The sequence below is a fragment of the Elephas maximus genome, chromosome 17, assembly GCF_024166365.1.
Source record: "Elephas maximus indicus isolate mEleMax1 chromosome 17, mEleMax1 primary haplotype, whole genome shotgun sequence".
NCBI lineage: Eukaryota > Metazoa > Chordata > Mammalia > Proboscidea > Elephantidae > Elephas > Elephas maximus.
In genome coordinates, this window is record NC_064835.1 from 72,822,458 (window position 1) to 72,840,937 (window position 18,480).

Genomic DNA, 18,480 nt, shown 5'->3' on the forward strand with positions numbered 1-18,480 from the left:
ATTTGACTCTTTATACCGAGGGCGTATTCTTTCTCTCTCTTTATGTGTGTGTAATTGAAGGTACTAATTAATGCCACTTAATTGGGTTCTGGTTAATTTGGGATTTTACTGTTAGCAGACCAAATTATTTCTACCCTAGAAACACCCAGAATAAATTCGCTCGTTTTTCTTCTCCCGGTCACTAACCAAAACCAAAAACCAAACCAACTGCCGTTGAGTTGATTCTGACTCATGGTGACCACATGTGTTGCAGAGTAGAAATGCTGCATAGGGTTTTCATGGCTGTGACTGTTCAGAAGCAGATAACCAGGTCTTTCTTCTGAGGCACCTCTAGGGTGGGTTCAAACTGCCAACTTCTGGTTAGCAGCTGAATGCTTAACCCTTTGCTCCACCCAGGGAATGAACTGAAGGATATGAAACTCAAAGTTGAAAGGGTTCATCTAATATTTGTCCCAAGGAATGAAAAAAAGATCGATAATCTCATAGCTTCTTAAAAAAAATCACTTCCTTTTCCTGGCTTTCCTCTTATTTCTCTGACTCCTCTTTATCATCGTCCCCTGGTTACTCTTCCTCCATTCAGGACCGAGTACATTAACCAGAGGGATATGCTGGCCACCTGGAATCAAAACAGCACTCACTAGCATGCCTCAGTGAGCCAGTCTAATCATAAAGATAAAGCCATTTGTACAAGCTTTTTCTTTGCCCAATGATTTGCTATATGCTTGTTACATGGATCTGTAGCCAGTCAGAGGCCCTCTTCCCTTCTCTTCTTTTTTTCTCTACACACTTTCCCTAAGCAATTCCATACGCATCTATCCTTTCAATTATCAACTACATTTTCACAACATCTGAATTTAAAGCTTCACTCAGGTTTCTCTTCTGAATTCTAGACCCATCTCTCTAACTGCCTCCTTAACATTTTCAGGTAGTTGTCACGTGTTTTTTTTGTTGCGTGCCATTGAGTCGATTCCAACTCATGGCAACCCCATGTGACAGAGTAGACCTGTCCCGTAGGATTTCTTCAGCTGTAATCTTTATAAGAACAGATGGACAGGTCTTTTCTGTTGTGGAGCTGCCGGTGGGTTCGAATCATCAACCCTTCAGTTAGCAGCCGAGCACTTAACCACAGCGTCACCAGGGTTCCTTAGTTATTGCATAGACATCCCAGATTGGACATATTGATTACCGGACTTATATTGCCAAATTTTTTCCTCCTCCGAAGTTTCCTACCACGTGAAATGGCTCCACCATCCTCCCAGTTGCTCATGTCAGGAACCTAGGAATCGTCCTTCACATTTCCATATTTCTTAGCCCCTTTGTCTGACTTATCACCGAAGACCATCAATTCTACCTCGTATACTTCTGAAATCAGCCTGCTGCTCTTTGTCTCTGTGACCACCACCTTAGCCTGATACCTACATGACTTGGATAGCTTCTAACTACTCACACCACATCTTCTCTTCGTCACCTCCACTAATTCATTCTCCAGAGTGGCCAACCTTATCTGGTAAAAATATGCTTGTGTCATCTCCTTGCCCAAAGCACTACAAAAGCTTGTAATGAAGTTCAAACTCTAACATGATTTATAGCTGTCTGTGTCATCACATCTGGCTTCTGCCTACTTCTCCTGCCTCATTGCACGCCAGCTATATTGGCCCTTTCTTTCTCCTTCTGCTTACCTACCTCCTTGCTGCTTCAGAGCCTCTTTCTGCTGGCTGTTTTCTCTGCCTGGGACTCTTCACCACCACCAATCCCTTTCCCTGGCCAATTGCTATTCATCTTTCAGTTTAAATGTTGCTTCCTTGGGGAAAGGTTCTCTGTTCAGCTACATTAAACTACACTCACTTTTACAAGCTCTCACAGCTCTTGCTACCTCTCCCTGACACATATCTCAGCTGCACTTGAGCGATTCATGTAATTGTGTATAAATTATTAATATTTGCATTAGTAATATTCATATGAAATATTAGCTTTTAATGCCTCTCTTTTATACTTTCTCCCTACCCTGCCCCAAATTGTTAGTTCTATGAAAGCATGAACTGAATCGGTCTTGCTTACCACTAGCCTCTGGGTCCCAGAAAGTCCTAGATCAACATTTGTTGAGTGTGAATGGATGCCTGGATATCTACTTGAGAAAGAGAATGAGTGCCAGGGGGTGGAGGAAGTACTGGTGTAGCAATGTTTTTCCTACATTTTCATTAAGATAAGACATTAAGAGTCAGAACCAGAATACCGCTTCCACCCATTAAGAGAAATCACCATTTCAACAAAGATTCACCTCATTCCGGAGATAAGTAGTGAGTAACTGGGGTTGCCTCTACCATGTTGGAGCAAAATGCAGACGGCTCAGGCAGGCAGTAAGGAATTAGGCAGACAGCAGGGATAGCAATTTCCTACTTGGATGCCATTAACCAGGGAGATAATGCTGACCACTTGGAATCAAAGCAGCACTTATTAGCATGCATCAGTGAGCCAGTCTAATCATAAATACAAAGCATGTACAGGAGCTTTTTGTTTGCTCATTGATTTGATATATGCTTGTTGTAGGGCTCTGTGGAAAGAGCTGTCCAGTAGGCTGACTTTCCATTTGCAATATATACAGAAATACTTATGTTTTGTAAACGTGTCCTTTATGCTCACATTACCCTTTCTTTGGCTGTGCAGCTAAACTGTGAAGTAAAGTTGGGATAAACTTGGAAGACTAGAAATAGGCTTTTGCACATGTATAAGCGAGGAATACACAAAAGCCAGCTAAACGTTTTCTAAAAACACTGAATTCTTATAGCCAAATATAGGAACTGCCTCTTGAGTTCGTGAACCAATAAACAGTACTTAAAAAGATAAATTAGTCCACATGGCCCATGTCTTAAGTTATTAAATACCTATTACAAAACCCAAATCCATGGCCATTGAGTTCATTCCAACTCATAGTGACCCTATAGGACACAGTAGAACTGCCCTATAGTATTTCCAAGGAGTGGCCGGTGGATTTGAACTGCCAATCTTTTGGTTAGCAGTTGAGCTCTTTAACCACTGTGCCACCAGGAATCCAAATACCTATTGCCAAGTCAAATCTTCCCTACAAGATGTTTTTTCCTTACAAGTAACGAGAAGCTTCATATTTCACACTGTAGAGAAAGCCCTAGCTTTTCTTCATTTGGGGGTGGTGGTGGTAGAATACGATTTTCTTTTACTCAAATAATAAGTAAGTCCACTTAACATAAACATTGCTTTCTGGAACTTTTTGTAGCATTCCAGCCGGAGGGTGTGGTAGAGAAAGCAGTGGACTGGGAGTCCTCAAGCCTGGCTTCTCTTTGGAAATCAGCTGCCACTACTAAAACGTTATTGGTTTCAGCTCTGCGCCTCGGTTTCCTCACCTGTCAAACGAGAGGCCTTTTCTATTCTAAAAGTCTTTGAGTTCAATGACGTTTTCTTTGAGTTTATTATTTTTATTTTATGTAGCGTCTTAAAATCTAACAAATAAAAATATGAAAGGGAAAAACACTGTTTTAAAGACAATATAACTTTTAAGATTTTTGGAAGTCAGAATTCTAAATTGAAAACAGATTCTAACTGCAAGCTTGTTTGTAGTAATGCTCAGGAATTCATGGAAGTGAAGAGAACAAGACTAGAAAACACAGAGATTTTACTGCCTGGTGTAATGGTAACCAAAATGACCAGACAGTGACGTGAGAATTAAATAGCCTTTATAACGCATTTTGGTGTCCAAGGACAGTCCATTATATAATTGCAATCCATTGTTACAGTTGTCTGTTACTTTAGATTATGTTGTGAAATTTTCTTGGTTTCACGATACCCAGTGTTGTTTTGTCTCTGTTTATTTTGCTTGTAAGATATTTCCTCACTCTTTTTTTTTTTTCTCTCTCTCTATTTAGAAATATTACATTAAAAAAAATAATAATAATATTACATAATGGTATAAGAATTTGTATTCCTGTTGCTTAGGGTTTTTTTTTTTTGTTTTTAATGAGTAATGACTGGTGTTGACTCATATACCCAGTTGATGTATAAGGTGGTTCTTGAGAAAATCTCTTGAGAGGCCAACCATGCCTTCTGTTTTTCTAGAAATGTATGGCTCCTGAATTGTCTACAATTTTTCTAGAGAAGTTTTAGATGAAACTTCTGCTTTTCCTAGAAAAGGTCTAAATGAAAAAAAAAAAATTCTTTTTCCTAATAAATGCTCGACTATTCTGTCCTTACAGTTCTATTTCAGGATAGAATTTCGTATTTTTTAAATAATAATTTTTAAATAGCAATTACTTAAAATACTCCATTTGTAAAATAATCTGAGGCTATCATAAATTGAACATTAAGAGTGGCTTATGAAAATCTTGAGTCTCATAACAAGTCAATGGCCATTTTTTAAATGACATTAATAAGACTTATTGGTTATTCACTCTGTTAAGTGTATGGAATGAAGTGGTTTGTAGTTATGAAAGCCAGTTTGTCTTCATTCATTCACTCAGCATGTATCTATTACACTCTTGCCTTGTACCAGGCATTATTCCAGACACTGGGGGCAAAGTGCTAAACCAAAACAGACAAAGCTCCTTGCTTCCATGGAGCTTGCATTCTTGTATGGAAAGACAGACAATGAACATGATAAATAAGTAAAATTATGGTGGATTAGATTATGATAAAGGCTAGGGAGAAAAATAAAGGGGAACAGTGGGTAGGCCATGGCGTTGTAATTGAAATATGAGCATCAATGAATGCCTCACTGAGGCGGTAAGATTTAAGTAAAGACCTGAAGGAGGTGAGGGAATTAGCCATGTGCATATCTGGGGAGGAAGCATTTCGGGCAGGGGGAAGAAAAAAAAAAAGCTAGTGCAAATTCTCTGAGGCAGAAGCATTCCTGGCATGTTCCAGAAACAGTGAGGAACCCAATGTGACTACAGCAGAGTGAGAACAAAGGGAGCAAGAGGAAACGAAGCCAGAGGGGTAAGAGGAGGACCAGATCACCTAGGGCCTTGCAAGGACTTTTTTCTCTGAATGAGATGGGAGCCCCTGGAGAGTTTTAAGCAGAGGAATGACATGATTTTGACTTAAGCTTTAATAGGATCAGGCTGTGTTGAGAATAGACTGATGGCGGTGGCGTCACCATGGGGACGTGGGTGGTAGAGACTGCACTGGATGACACTGTCAGAGGGGGTGACACCAAAATGACTGTCTATAAAATTTTTGTGTAGTGTTTCAGCAGAAATTTATCATTTTTTATAAAGGTATCCCTGTAGTTAATTATAACAACAAAGACATTTTTCATAAGGCCCGCTTACATGTATCAATATACCTATGAGGCTGAAACTCTATGTTAATTTTCTTTTTGAACCTTCTAATTTTTTAATGTGCTCTGGTCCGAGCTGTCATTATTACCCAATTAGAAGAACGCTTTGAATCGCGTGGTTTCATCTGCACGTGCTACAAGCACGCGCCGTTATTTTCGTTGGTGCTGGTGTTTTTTATAGTCGCTGATTTTGTCAAATATTCTGGTGTTTTAGCTATAGTTTAGTGGTAATTAGTATCTGTGAACCTATATCAATAACTTTTCAGAGAGCAAAGTAGTAACTAAAGGAAAGGAAGGAGAAAAATTTAAAAAAGCCTTCAACTCAGTTACTAAAAATGTTACAATTCAATGCAGGAGTTTACAAAACAATTGTTGTTAGTATTCATATTATCTAAGAAATATTACATTTATGCAATTTACAACTATATTTAGCACATATTATTCTATGATTAAAACTGATAATGAACATTACTAAGGATTCTGTGTGGTCTGGTGCAGGAGAAGGTCCACAGGGGGGTATCACCATGAGTTACCACACTGGGTGACACCTAGTGATGCCACTGACTGATGGGGGTCAAAGGCAAAAACAGGGAAATGGGCTAGAAAGCTTTTGCATTAATTCAGACAAGCAGGACTGCTGCACTGCACAATCCCATGAAGCATCATTTCCCCTGAAGTCACCATGAATGGCACCTCCTGCAGTGAGCAGTGTAGCCCAACAGCTGCAGTCAGGGTCCCTGCAGGTGAAATGGCTTGGACCAGGGTAGATGCCATGTGCGTGATAAGAAATGTTTAGTTTACACATGTTTCGAAGGTAGAACTAATAAGATTTGCTGACACAGATACGGGATATGAAAGAGTCAAGAATGATTTCAGTAATATCCATTAATTTCATAAATTATTAATATTCGTTATACCAATTAACATGTACTTTTTTTAAGGGGGAGTGGGAAACCCTGGTGGGTAAGAGCTATGTCTGTAACCAAAAGGTCAGCAGTTCAAATGCGCCAGGCACTCCTTGGAAACTCTATGGGGCAGTTCTACTCTGTCCTATAGGGTTGCTATGGGTTGGAACCGACTCAACGGCAACGGGTTTGGTTTTTTTTTTTTTGGTTAAGGAGGAGTAGGAGCCCTGGTGGTATAATGGTTAAGAGCTATAACTGCTAACCAAAAGGTCAGCAGTTCAAATCCACCAGCGCTCCTTGGAAACCCTATGGGGCAATTGTGTTCTGTCCTATAGGGTCGCTGAGTCTGAATTGACTTGATGCCAACGGGTAAACCAAAAAAACCAAACCCCGTTGCCTTTGAGTCAATTTTGACTTATAGCGACCCTATAGGACAAAGCAGAACCGCCCACAGGGTTTCCAAGGAGCGCCTGGTGGATTTCAACTGCTGCCCTTTCCGTTAGCAGCCGTAGCTTTTAACCACTATGCCAGTGGGGTTTCCAGGTAATGGGTGAGGGGGAGTAATTCGTATTTATTTCTTAATTAAAAAATATTTATTGAGAATCTACTATTGTACTGCTCCAGATTCTATACAGAAGTTTGAAAAAGCAATAAAAATTGGAAATATTTACAATTTAGTTTGTTAGACAAAGCCTCCATAGATAAAAGAACCAAATAAAACAATAAAAGAACCAAATATTGTATAAAATGACATAAAGCAAGAAAAAGATAATGAAATTTTAAAAAATGCTATATATAACTACTGCTCTAGGGAAATGGTTCAATTTGGGAAAAATAATTTTACATTTGTCAGCAACCTATAAATGAATGAATGAAAAGATGTCATAAAAGAAAATTTAATGATCAGAAAATAAATATTACAACAAATTACTGTATTTTATTTTCAGATTATCTCTCATCTCTAACATTTTGCAATTAAAAACATTTCTTTCTATTCTTTGCTCTTGTGGTAATTAAGCTGCCGAACAATATCTACTTCCATGCATAAGAAGGATAATGAATTGAGTCTTTCTTGAATTGTTACATGCTGAGGGTTTTTGAGTTTCTTTAGGGACAAAAATGAGCAGTCTGTTGTGCAGGTTGTGATCATTAAAGTTAGAATATGGGTAAAGCAATTTCGACATTGGGAAATACGCACTGTATTTTATCTTCTATTACGGAATCAGACATCTCTGACCCAGTGCCCTCGAGTTGATTCCGACTCATAGCGACCCTATAGGACAGAGTAGAACTGCCCCATAGAGTTTCCAAGGAGCGCCTGGCATACATCTCTAAAAAAAAAAATGAGTAAAATCTGTCTTTCCTGAATTCGTAAACTTAGTTTTCATGTAAGAATGAAATTGTTGCACTTCTCTGTAGAGGTATGTACTGAAGTCACCAGGATGAGTCTGCACTAATTTCTTGGGTGCCTGCATACATTCTTCAACAGGTATACCCACATTGTTTAAGAAAGAAAATCTATTTGAAAGACCTTCATACACTTTTGCCCCTCCATTTCTTTTTATAGTAATATTAAAAGTAACTAACATTTAATGAGTACTTGCTATGTGCTAGGTGCTGTGTGATATTTTTTTTTTTTTTATTGTACTTTAGATGAAGGTTTACAGAACAAACTAGCTTCTCATTAAACAGTACACATTCATTAAACAGTACACATATTGTTTTGTGACATTGGTTAACAACCCCATGACATGTCAACACTCTCCCCTTCCCTACTCGGGTTCCCCATTACCAGCTTTCCTATTCCCTCCTGCCTTCTAGTTTTTGCCCCAGGGCTGGTGTGCCCCTTTAGTCTTGTTTTGTTTTATGGGCCTGTCCAATCTTCAGCCGAAAGGTGAACCCCAGGAGTGACTTCATTACTGAGCTAAATGGGTGTCCAGGGGCCATACTCTCCGGGTCCCTCCAGTCTCTATCAGGCCAGTAACTCTGGTCTTTTTTTGTGAGTTAAAATTTTGTTCTACATTTTTCCCGTGCTCTGTCAGGGGCCCTCTATTGTGACCCCTGTCAAAGCAGTCAGTGGTGGTAGCCAGCACCACCTAGTTGTGCTGGACTCAGCCTGGTGGAGGTTGTTGGTAGTTGTGGTCTATTAGTTCTTTGGACTAATCTTTCTCTTGTGTCTAGTTTTCTTCATTCTCCCTTACTCCCAAAGTGGTGAGACCAGTGGAGTATCTTAGCTGGCTGCTCACAAGCTTTTAAGACCCCAGATACTACTCACCAAAGTAGAATGTAGAACATTTTCCTTATAAAGCATGTTATGCTAGACATTCCCAGAGACCACTGTCTCCACAGTTCCCAGCCCAGGAATTCAGTCTCTCAGGGAATATGGATGCGTCCATGGAGCCTACACGACCTTGCCTTGTACAAATTGTGCTGGCTCCCCTAGTATTGTGAACTGTTTTACCCTTCACCAAAGTTACCACTTATCTATTGTTTATTTAGTGTTTTCCATCCCTACCCCTCCCTCATAACCATCAAAGATCATTTCTTTTTGTTTATAAAACTTTTCATGAGTTTTTACAGGAGTGGTCTCATACTACATTTGTCCTTTTGTGATTGACTTATTTCACTCAGCATATTGCCCTCCAGATTCACGCATGTTGTGAGATGCATTGCAGATTCATCATTGTTCTTTTTCATTGTGTAGCACTCCATTATGTGTATGTACCATAGTTTACCTATTCATCTGTTGACGCACATTTAGGTTGTTTCCACCTCTTTGCTATTGTGAACAATGGTGCATTGAACACGGGTGTGCATATGCCTATTGTGTGATCATAGCCAAATTTTTTTTCCCAGTCTGTAGGTTCTCTTTTTACTCTTTTGGTGAAGTCTTTTAATGAGCATAAGTGTTTAATTTTTAGAAGATCCCAGTTATTTAGCTTACCTCCTGGAGCTTCACTTCTCTCCTTTTCAAGCAAGAATTAAGTGTGTCAGTGATGGTGTAGTATGTGGTTATGTGAAATTGACTTCTGGTACTCAATGCTTCTGGAGCACTTCCATCATTTACTTTTTTTTTTTAATGCTTCTGCATCAGTGAACTGCTTGATAATCAGTATTTGTTTTGTTGTGTTTTCAAAATCTCTTAAATTATTTACATACCCAGTTTATGGCGGGTAGAGATCTGTGCATGTCTTTAAATTTACTTCTGAATCTTGGAGAGCTAGACTCATCTGATGAAAATGCTGCAATGTATTATTCCATATAACCAACATAAATACATACTCTAGTGTTTGCATTTTGTTGGCGATGTTTTCAGCTTCTCTTTTGGAATCTCCTTTTCGTGTCTGATCTTCAGCAATATTTTCTAAGGCATCTAGAATCTGAGTTTTGCAAACAAAACAATATATAGAGTGACTGATGGAGAATACAGTAGCTACTCCCTCTTATAGTTTTCACCATTAGCTTTGCACCGTAGAAATACATTCTGGCTACAGAACCTTGTTTGTTTACCATCCAGAAATTTTTGACGCGAATTTTCAAATGGTCCACTATGATGCTGAAAATCACTTGGCTCTCTTTTGATCCAATAATTTATATCATTAGAAGAAAAGCTATTCCACAAAGCAGGATCTGTATTTCTGTTATTTTATGGGCTCTGCAGATGCAACAATTCCAAACTCTAGTTTCATTTTCTACACCATTATTAATTTTTATTACAGTAAGGAATGGATGCAGAATTTGGAACACATTCTGTTATATTCATATTCCTATTAGTAATTTCACCACTAGTGGTACTAGTACAACGATTTGTACCCATTAAACTCTAATGTTCAATGAAAGAAGTCTCTTCTGATCCATTACATTTTAAAAAGGAAGTTAAATTTGAAAATTGTCAAAAAGGATTCACAAGTCCTTTTCTTTTTATCTTCTGCAAGCTTTCCTTTTTGGACCCCACTTGGTTTTTGCTGTTTCATTTTAACTGGTTCACAGTTAAATTCACAGATTGAATTATGTCCCCCCCAAATATATGTCAACTTGGTTAGGTCATCATTCCCAGGATTGTGTGGTTGTCCTCCACTTTGTGATTGTAATTTTATATTAAAGAAGATTAAAGTGGGATTGTAACACCCAGGTCACATCTCTGACCCAATGTCGAGGGAGTTTCCCTGGGGTGTGCCCTGCACTACCTTTTTATCTCTCAAGAGATAAAAAGGAAAGGGAAGCAAGCAGAGAGTTGGGGTGAAATACTACCAAGAAAGGAGTGCTGGGAGCAGAATGTGTCCTTTGGACCTTGGGTCCCTGCTCAGAGAAGCTCCTAATCCAGGGGAAGATCAAGGACAAGGACCTTCCTCCAGAGCCAACGGAGAGAGAAAGCCTCCCCCTGGCGCTGACACCTGAATTTGAACTTTTAGCCTACTCTACTGCGAGGAAATAAATTTCTCTTTGTTAAAGCCACCCGCTTGTGGTATTTCTGTTACAGCAGCACTAGATAGCTAAGACAACTGGATATAAAATTGTCACTTTTTAAATTTAGTTCTACTGTAGCAAATAAATTTGAATAATTGAAAATAAATAAAATTTATAAGATAAGATTTACATTTGAATTTGGATGTTAACACAAAAATATATATTTTAAAAATAGTAAGTAAAAAAAAAAAATTGATTTGGGCTCCTGGACATGCTTTCAACTCAGTACTGAAGTCACTCCTGAAGTTCACCCTTCAGCCAAAGATTAGACAGGCTTATAAAATAAAAGGAGACTAAAAAGGCACACCAGCCCAGGGGCAAGGACAAGAAGGCAGGAGGGGACAGGAAAGCTGGTGATGGGGAACCCAAGGTTTTGAAGGGTAGTGTGTCGACATGTCGTGGGGTTGGCAACCAATGTCACAAAACTATACGTATTAATTGTTTAATGAGAAACTTATTTGCTCTGTAAACCTTCATCTAAACCACAATTAAAAGAAATTGATTTGAAACATGTATTTTGTTCTTCAAGTCTGAGACAGTCAAAAGAAATAGTACTTACATGGCACTGGGAAATAATTTCATTAATTTGTCATAGGACATTTGTTTGTGGGTCCTTTGAGGGTCTCCATGATTATTTTTTGTCTTGAAATAATACTTAAAAACTTGCACACTCACTTGCCGACCTTTGATGCTGAGCCTTCACAGTTCATTGAACCACTGCTAATACCCTGGCGAGAACGATGGAAAAGAGCATGATACAAACACAAGGTATCCTCAATCTGAATGCGCCTTTTCGTCGGCTTTGCGCAGGACAGGACCAGATACGTCACAAGTCACGTGATTATAGGGCCGCCTGGGGCATGCCAATGCGGTCAATGAAAGAGAACTGATTGTGAGGTTTTGTTAGATCAGTCCAAAATGACAAGGAAAACAGAATTGTTGTGAAGTGTAAATTTTATTTGTTTGTGGAACTGTTCAGCTTCCATATTTGGAGCTGCGTACACAATGAATGTAACAATGGCACCACTTCTCCGAGAAAGCCTAACAATATTAATCAATTTCTTAAAAGAAAATCAGTCTGAAGAGAAATGGAAAATAAAACGATTTATGTAATTTATACTATCTAAATATTCATTTAATTTATTTTCTCCAGGAATTGTTAACTTTACTTACAAGGAGATACGTAAATATTCTGATAAAATATAACTGTAATGTTCTGATAAATGCCCTTTTTTGCTTTCTCGAAAGATGAATTAAGAAACACCGATTGTCACAAAACAGAGCCATATTTTGTATGATAAGCAAATACTGAATTTTGAGTCCTCTTAATGTCCCTAATACCTTGTTTATTGGCATAATAGAGTAATATCAAGCACTCTGTCCTGGCAACAGACAATAAATAACAAAACTTACTTAATACATAAATAAAATCTTTTCGTGTTAGACAAATATTAGTATTTCCAGGATTTTTTGGACTTTTGCTATGTTAATATTAAATTAAATTATTACCCCTATTAGCATTATATTAAATGTATTCTAGATTGTGTCTGCGTGTATGTCAAACATATTTTAAAGTTACAAATATTGTTTACAAAATTTAGGAGATATGGTTAAAAAGTAACTTGGTTGAGTTCATCACAATGGCCAGCTTATTCGTGTTTCCTCACTTTTGACTGTGATCTGGGAGGGGAGCTCCCATTGGTTGTTTACCAGAATTTGCACAAGAGCACACCCTTGTGTTCGTATTATTGCCAACCCTCCTGGCTGGAGCTGCTGGATCAGCAGACGTGGATGTACAAAAGGGTTCTTGCAAAATAGACCAGAGAATTCTTATCTATTGATATAATCCGTCCTTGCCCAGTAACTGCTCATGTTAGATCTAGTTGCATATCAGATGAATGTAGCAAGAGTTAGATTCAACAGCCCACTCCCACCTCTTATTAGAAAGAAATGGTATACTCCCAAGAGACCCATTACACACAAGGGGACTGTACGGGACAGATGTCAACGAAGGTGTTGAAGTGGCCTCATAGCTTAAGCAACCTTGCACGTGGGTGTCCTTGTGACCCTGTACGAACTTTATTTCATTCTCACGCACTGGAACTGGTATCAGTTTCATTTAGGGCCCTGCCAGTTCCCTTCCAACTGCAGCGCTTGCTTTTCCTTGTGTCCTGTCTGCTTGGCAACTATAGGTCTTTGCTTTGGACAACTGGTGCCCCTGTTTTGTTGATGCACTAAACACATGTTTACCTGGCTTATTGGGTAATTCATTCCTGGTCAGGATATCTGTGATTGTCATACTTCTTCTCCAGTCTGCTCAATAAATTAACCACTATTTTCCAATAGTAATGTGACTTATACATTTCCCACTCAAAGTGCTGGGTTAGATATGCTCTATGGTGGCATCTTCCTCTAGGCAGAAGTATATAAGTATATAAAAGGCTTCATCTGAGCTTGGAATTATCTGTTTCATGTGCTCTTCTGTTGTTGATGTCTTGGGTTGCATTACTCGCAGTTGAGAATTCAGTCTTAACGTGGCCTCTAGTTCCTATTTATCCAGTTTCTAACTTGCTAATTTTGGTTCCTCCTGACTAATTATTTGCCTTGAGGCCCTTTGACTTATGCGGACTTCTGAGAATTTGTGGCTTCTCATGCCTCACCTCACTTGCTTCATTATAACTTGTCTTCTCCTGTTCTGTGGGCTTCATTTACACAATGAGCAGCCTTCCTAATAACAATGAGATAGTGAAGATGATAATAATAACTAGGATAGCTAACATTTTTAAGCACTGACTATGGGCTAGGCACTATGCTATACTATTTAAGTGTACTTCAAAGTTAGTCCTCACTGCACGTCTATAAGTGGGTACCATTATTATCCCCATAAGGAACTGAGCTTTAGAGAGCTTAAGTCACATGCCTAAGGTTACTTAACTAGAAAGTGGTAGAGCTGGGATGAACATGATCTCAGCAAAGTTCTCCAAACGTTCAGAGCCTTCATGTCTAATAATTAACTTTCTAATGTTATGGATTTAGCCATATTTTAAAAGGTATTGATACTAGAGGAAACCCTGGTGGCGTAGTGGTTAAGTGCTACAGCTGCTAACCCAAGGGTCGACAGTTCAAATCTGCCAGGCGCTCCTTGGAAACTCTACAGGGCAGTTCCACTCTGTCCTATAGGGTTGGTATGAGTTGGAATCGACTCGACGGCACTGGGTTTGGTTTGATTTGGTATTGATACTAGAAGGAGTCCTGCTGGCGTAGTGTTAAACACTCAGCTTCTAACCAAAAGGTCAGGGATTCAAACCCACCAGCTGCTCTGTGGGAGAAAGGTGTGGCAGTCAGTTTCCGTAAAGATTACAGCCTTGGAAACACCATGGGGCAGTTCTACTTTGTTGGGTTGCTATGAGTCGAAGTCAACTTAATGGCAATAGGTATTGATAGTAGAGCTGATTGTGAAAGGCCCTAGGTACAGGTAGACACACACACACACACACGTACTTGGAACACAGACTAAAAAGGTAGCAGTTAAAAGGGTAAAAATGCTATCAAGGGTCTCTAATAGGCCAAGATCAAAATAAGAAGAGACGAAGGAAGGGGCAGGAGAAAGAGGAAGAAAACTAGCAAGTGTTTTTTGAGTGTTTCATGCTGACAGTTACTATGCTAAATGTTCATTTAATCCTTACAACAACTCTATTATAAGCCCCTTTTTACATGAGAGGAACATAAAGTATAAAGACACTATTACCCCATCTGGCTGATGAAGAAACGAAGGATTAGAAACTAAGGTTAAAGAAACATAGCTGAGTTGAAAACCCAGGTGTAGTCAAACTCCAAAGCTTGCAGTATTAATCACCACAGGTAGTGGGAGGCAGACTCTAAGGATTCTTGGTGTTCATGCCTTTGTGTAATCCACTGTCTTGGAGTGTAAGTGGAACTATAATTTGCTTCTAACCCATCGAATATGGCCAGGATAAGAGGATATTATTCTCTCTTGCTATCAAACTCATCTCAGAGAATCTTCTTGCTGGCTTGATTAAGTAAGCAGCCATGTTGGGAAAAACTATGCATCAAGGAAACATAGGCGACTTCTATGTACTGAGGGCAGTAACTAGCCAGCAAGAAGCCGGGTCCTCAGTCCTGCAGCTACAAGGAAATGCAACAATCCAAGCAAGTTTGGAAGCGGATTCGTCCCCGGTCAAGTATCCTGATGAAAACACAGCCTGGTTGACACTTTGATTGCAACCTTCCAAGACCTTGGGCAGAAGACCAAGCTAAGCCGTGCCTGAATGCCTGACCCACAGAAACTGTAATATAATAAATGTGTGTTGTTTTAGGCTGCTAAATTTGCGCTAATTTGCATACAGCAATAGAAAACATATGTACCACACTACCTTGGTTTTCTCTATACTTGGAACATACTAAGTTCTTACTAAATGGTAACTGCTATTGTTATGATGATTGAAATGGAAGTTTAGGATAGCAGAGTCAAAAAGAAATGTTAACAATAACCAATGTCACTGAACAATCTGTGTAGTAATCTTTAAATGGAAACCTAATTTGTTGTGTGAACTTTCACCAAAAACACAATATTTTAAAAAAAGGAAGGTAACAGAGAAATCTAACGATGTTAAATAATTGCTTTGAAAATAATAAAGTAACTGATTTAGAAGACAGAAACATATGTTATGTTGAAAATTTGTATATTACCCCCAAAATTACTGAGTGTGTTTTAATTAAGTGAAAATACTACAAAATTTCTAGTGGTGCTTACATCCATGTCTTAATCAGACATTTTAATATCTTTTACCATACGTAAGCTAAATTGGAAAGTTTCTTATATTTAAGATAGCTCTATATTATATTTGAAGAAATAAAAAACATATTGTTATAAATTCTGATTTTGAAATATTGTAACATTTTAAAATAGCTTAAGTATGATGGATAAGATAACTCAGGGCGTTGGATCAAAAAATCAAATCTTGATGAAACTACTCTCAGCATAATACTTTCAGTTCATGAGTGCGTGAGGATTTTTGCTTACCTAAGAGAATTTGTTTATAGTAAATACTAACACAGTTATACATATTTAGCTGTAGAGTAGGTTAGAGAACTTGAGTGGGTTTCCATCTGATAAATTCAAGGCTCATTACCAAGGAAAAAAAAAGGTGTTAGTGCTCATATCTTACTACATTGCAAAATGATTTTTCTACTGGCTTTTTCTACGAGTGCTCCCTTTATCTTCTGTATTTATGTTAGCATATGGATGTATAGTTTCTGCTGTCATTAAAAATGGCAATGTTCATTGATTGAGTAGACATGTGTTACCTTCACTACTGCCACATACACAAATAAACATTGAAATGTAGTAAACATAAGCATAGGCCTTTTATAGGTGACATGGCATTAGAAAATTTACCCATCTTCCCTCTGATGAGAATATATGACCCTTCAGACTATGACCTTTCTGTGATTCTTAACAGGCATAATTAATCTGCCAAAGTAATAGTAAAACGGTAGCTAAATATTCTCTTTAGGTTTGCTTCTATCAGTTTTTCTAAATTTTCTGTCATCTATACTTTCTGGAAACGCACACTAATAATAAATTTATATATATTTATTTGTGATCTGATTTTACTTTCTAATACTGAAATGATTCAAGTGACAACCAATGAATATATTAACTTGAAATTTATCTACCTTTAAATGAAATTACCTGTCTGGTTTATATTTTATTTATTTATGGCTAACCTGCTCATCAGTATTTACCTTTTCTGTTTAGATTCATGATTATAAATTGTTCTGTAGAAAAGTAAAAGTAATTATTACTCTGGATCTCTGAAAGAACTAAGCACAATACTCAATTTGTACTTTCTTCCTATGGTATGTTATTTATGGATAGATAATGATCAAAGCAAGCCAGTCTGTCTTGTTCTAGTGCCTTGAAGACACCTGAAGGCTGTATCATTAAATTCAATTTCCAACTAGAGTAACTTGAACCCCTTTTTGGAACAAGGTGGGGTATTAAAAAATATATACATATGATGGAGCTGGGTTTTTATATGTAAATATACATATATATTTATGAAATGACACCAGTCAAGCTTAAGGTAGCTTTTGAACTGTTGTTAACTTCCTGATGCAGCTCTAAAATGTAGGAACTTGCTAAATCCATCTCTTAGTATATTCTATGAACTGATTCTAGGCTTAAAGTGAAATTACTTTATTCTCTGGCTTTACTTGGAATTTGGTTAATCTTTTCCTTAATATTTTCATAATTTAAACTCATCTGGTTATATATTAAATCAGGGCTTTATGAAGACGTCTTTATTATTTTATTTATTTAATATTGGGGATTGTTTTTCTCACCCTTCTTATTACAAAATTGTGGAGAATTGAATTTAGGAAAATATAATGTAAGAATTTCCTCTCAACTATTTTCGTTGCTTCTTTCCCTTTTCCCAACTTTAGCTCTTTTGTGGGTAATGTATTATTTTACAAATAGTTTATGTTTACAGTTTTCAAAGTGACTTCTTAGAAGTGAAACGTGTATCAACTTTTTTTTTTCAATCTCCAACTGTAAGAGAGTCACATTTTCACTTCTGATTTGTGAAAACATTCTAGGTGTTGTAGAAGTGTCTGAAATTAAGGTATTTTTAGGAAAAGAGTAGTTTCAAAATTGAATAAAATTCTAAAATTAAAACATAAGCACTCAAATGATTGATAACCTTTATTTTTCCTTTCTTCTTCTTCTTTTTTTTTTTTTTAATATTCTAAGATATTCCCTTTCTTGTGGACCCTATTTTTTTGGTCTAAAATTGCAAGCCCTCTGAAACTAGACATAATTGGAATACTGTTAAGAATCAGAAAGAGGAGTTATCAATCACACACACACACTCACAACAATCTCAAATAGTAGGAATGACCGATAGCAGTGCCAGACAAGAGTGATAGGCCCCGGGAAGAAGGCCTGGGGCTAGGGGGACACTTGGAGGAGGACTCTGTGGGGTAAAGGCCTCAATAGAAAGTCCAGTGGGGTTGTTGGGATGACCATCAACCTTTGGAGGGACATTTAGGAAATTCTGAATAGCGTTTACTTTGAGAAGGTGAAAAGGGAGGTGGACTCTTTTGGAAGTATCTGCTTTAATAGGTCCTGGGTGATGAGGGGGTGTTTGGAGTCTGTTGATCTTGCGATTAGGCGGGGGCCACTTAGAGGGATCCTGACCCGGTCCAAGGAAGGCGGAAGGCTACACGTCGCTGTATCTAAGGGCAGCTGGAGTGGAAGGGGCGGGTCGTGGGGGCAGAAGAAAGAGTTCAGCGTAGATTTCTCTCTCGGCGTGTAGGTCGATTAGAGGAGGCGCAGGGAAGCCGCGCAGGGGAGCCGCGCAGGGGAGCCGCGCGGGGTATTTCCCGCCCCGGGGGAAGGCCGGCTGCGCCGGTGGCGGACCCCGCAGCCCGCGCCGAGACCGCGCTCCCGAGGCGGCGGGCGCTCCCCCCGGCCCGGGCCGCGGCCCTCCCGCCCCGGCGGAGCCGCGCGGTGGATTGTGGGCTGGGGGCTGCGGCGGCCTCGCGGCGGCCTCCGGCACTGTCTTCCCGGACCCTCCCGGGCCGGGCCGGCGCGCTGAGGGGAAGCGGTGGAGCAGGGAGCAGAAACGCTAAGGGCAGTAGTCGCGGCGCGGCGGCAGCTCCTCTGGAGGCCGGGGATGTGGGAGAGGCGGTGGCAGCAGCGGCGGAGGCGGCGCTGCGGACCCGGGGGGAACTGCTGGCTGACAGGACACCCGGGAGAGACGTGAGGGAGCCGCC